Source organism: Mobula birostris, chromosome 6 (assembly GCF_030028105.1).
Source record: "Mobula birostris isolate sMobBir1 chromosome 6, sMobBir1.hap1, whole genome shotgun sequence".
Lineage (NCBI taxonomy): Eukaryota > Metazoa > Chordata > Chondrichthyes > Myliobatiformes > Myliobatidae > Mobula > Mobula birostris.
The window spans coordinates 147,157,944-147,161,812 of NC_092375.1; positions in this window are offsets into that span (position 1 = coordinate 147,157,944).

Below are 3,869 nucleotides of genomic sequence, written 5' to 3' on the forward strand. Positions count from 1 at the left end.
CTAAATTACAATTGTCGGAAGGAGGGTGTGTTTGTGTGCACGGAGTCAAGCTTCAGACTCCACAACCTCAGGTGTGTCTGCTATGAGTTCTTCCTGAAACTGGCAAAAATAAAGCTGCAAGGATTTCAATTTCAACATGGAAGTCACAGAAACATTGTGCTTTCTATTATATTTTCAAGGCCCAGCTTTTACAGCTTAGAACAAAGAGAAATGCTCTTATAGAAATATATAAGACATAGAAATGCTAATCTAACAGGGTGGTTTATATTAAAGAGGCACACATTCTTAATGGTTACAAAATAACATTAGGACTTCCAATTGGAGGCTTTTCTTTGCCAGGAAGTCTTGAATTTACTCAATTCACTAAAGGTTGCAGTGGAGGGAATATCGGCTTTTTCTTTTCAAATGAAATTAGAATGGCCTTTCACATCTTTAAGATTCTTACACTTATATGTAAGAGAAAATATGATTTCATGTTTTAATGTTGGTCTTAGGTAATGGGGGAGTATTTAATCCACCATTTTCATTTGTCAACTATCTGATTACTACCATTTATAAATTCCAGAAGTACAATCAGTTCACTTTGCCCCTTAGACTTTGCTTCCAAGTCAAGTGACACTGCTAAATTTCCACTTACAGCTCAGTTAACAATAAGTAATAAGAGAAGTGATAAGCACATACAATATATACAGTACAAATAAAGTTAGAATTGTAATGTTGAAAATACTTGCAAAAAGCTTCCTTTTCTGCTTTCCTGTCTCGACTCCAGATTTGTTTTTCTTCGGTCCGAGTTCAGAGGATTGGCAATTCCAGCTTCCAATGCCAAACCCGGAATGGGGTAGACAGGGGAGAGGAAAAGGGGATAGGTGTATTATGCAAATTGTAGTCACAATCCCCTTGAACACCTTTCCTCAAATAAATACTCAATTTTAAGAAGTACAACAAAATTACAATGCATATGATAGTTTTTTTTAAAATGGGAAGGACAGGAAAGTTTATTATTTATTATGTGGTTTTGGTCACATGATATAGAAAAGGCAGCCTGGATGATTCTAAAACAATAAGCTGAGCAATATTTCAGTGAGGCTGTTGATTCATTTTCAAAATTTGCTATCTCCCAATTAAAGAAAAATGCTGTGCAGTTAACACAATCTATCTTGAGAACTGAACATCACCAGTAAAGACCAGTGCACTTGAACTGTAACATTCTTGGCCAATCCAAGTAAGAATCAACCATTTTGATCTGAATTTGGAGACACAAAGGATTGGTCCATAAAATTAGAAACTTTTGACATCAGAGTTTTAAGTCCCTATTTATGTAGTTAATCAAATTACTAATTGACACTGTGAATGATCATTAAATGCTAGACCAATAACACCATGACACCATACTCTTCACAAGCAACAGTTTCAATAATAAAATGTTTCTTGCTTCCAAACTGCAAGTAACAAAACTGTACGTTTAATTCTCACCCTGATCAGAATGGATTAATTTCAGCAGTGCTGGGGATACGCACTAGAGGTGCAGTGGCCAGTTTAAACTCTCCTGAGTTAAGGAGAGAATTTTGTTCCCACTCACTATAAGATATGTGCATCCATGCAAGGACTGCAAAGGGATCCAAAAATCACGTGGATGCTGAAAATCTGGAAAAAGAAACAACACTGCAAATTATCACACAGCATTTTGGATGTAACTAAAAATAATACCAGTAGATGACTGTTCATTTCAGTTTTGGACTCAAATGTAACTCTGTTTTTGTGTCCTTAGAGAGAGAGCAGCCCACAATGTCGACTCATTCGAAACCCAATGATACACGTCACTGGGGAAGTTGCTCAAAGCGATGGTTGGCTGGAGTCGAAGAGGGAACTTCTCTTTGCAGGGGGGCTTTCACTTTAAGTGTCAGCCTCGACAATAATATGTTAACTAGAAGTCATTACAATTACATTCCTTGTAACCCGGAGATACACAAAGAGATCAAAGTATTCTCCCTCCCACCGCACTGACATTATTACTGGTCTCCAATCTACAACACGGGGGGGGGGGGGGGGGAATCCTGTAACGGGTATAATTTACAGTCTGGTTCCAACAACCTCAGGTTACTCGATTTATACCATCAAGTTTATGACAGAGTGAATCTGGTCCATTGATAGTCACAATAAATCTATCCGCCAGCTCCACATTCTCGTTTCTGAGTCGGTGTTGTGGTATAACACTCATTCATGAACTGGGAAACTGCTGCACTGCCGGAGATGCTGCCTTTTAAAAGAGAATATTATAATAAGTTTCTCTATCCTCTTAGGTGAGCATAATAACACCACCCCATCTAGATTTAAAAACGAACTGTATGCTTAGCGAATGGAGTCCCGGCTATTTTTCATCGCTCAGTAGATATCACCAAAACAGATAGTATTATTTCTTTAGATTAGTTGTATGCAACTGGTTGCCCCGTTCCTGCATTTCCAGCAATGAGTGCATGTTATCCACTGAACCGCAGAGCCGCCCAGGTAGCCTCCATTTTCCCCACAGCGGGGAGATACGAAGGCAACACCTAAACAGTAAACGCTGTAAGCTACCGACAGCCCACTCACCATTTGTGAGAAGAGGCAAGTTGACCAAATCATTAAGAAAAGGGTCTGGATGGGAGTGTGCCTGCCCACCTTGCGGATCTGCTAATTGCTTCCAGTTTCTGGGGCCCTCGTTGTCCTGGGACGAGCGAGCTTCATTTATTAAGGGGAAAGTTCAGGAAATAGTCGGAGTCTAACCTTGTGGGGCGCAGTTCTAGCGGAATTAGTTAACAGGTCTACTGTATTGCTGAATATTATTGATCGAATGTTAGCGAAAGATCGGTCACAGAAATACCTGGCAGATATGGGCCATGGCTGATTGGTTAGGCTGTTGTTTTAAGTAACACTAATGGAACTAGAGGGGAGATTAGGAAGAAAAACTGGACTCTGGAATTAATGAAACACGCGGGATACGAGAAACCTCGTCCTGAACCCGAGATGTTGTCATTTCTAATATGTTTTCGTTCCTCCCACTCTTACCACATATCAGCTTTAAATGTCGCCCGGGAGCCTAAGGCTGAGGCTGCCCAATCCGTGTGCACTGGAAGCCCTTAAATGGCCAGCACCTGAAAATATGTTTCCAAACTTTCTGCCAAGAATGGTTTTATTTTCAAACGACCTATATGTGGTGCATGCAGAGCGTTGAATCAGCAGACAAAAAAAATCTACAGGCTATTTAATACTTTTAAACAAAATACTGTTGATTTTTAAAAACAATCTTCCAAAATTGCCAAAGTAGAATAAATATCCTTTGTTCATGTACATTCTTCTACTTTTAAAAAACAAATTTCCTCTGACATTTAACAATGCAATGTGCGTTTAGCCGAATGATTTTCCGAGATGCGCATTTTTAAAAGTATAATAAAAGACCAGATCCTACTCAAAAAGTATGAATAAAACGGTGTCTAATTTTACAGCACAACTGATTAAGCTTTGATTAATCTGTTCTATATGCTTTTAATGCTGTGGTGACCTTGCATGGGATCAAGATACATCGAGTTGCTATTGTGATCTCCAATCCTTCAATGGCGCAGTTACTCAGCCCTGACCAAATTTTCGTGAATGAAACCCATCAACAGGCCAGTTATCAATCAAAGACACGCCCAGTTTTCTGATTGGTTTATGGAAGTTATTTTTGCGCTTGTCGAGGCACCATCCGTTTTTGACCAATAGGCTTTAGAAGTTTCCTTTTGCTATTGAGCAATTGGTTCACATGTCCCTTCAACGCTGACCAATGAAATGCTTCGCTTTGTGACAAGCGTGCGATCTGTCCAGTCAGTGCGCAGGCGAGATGCGCGAGCCCG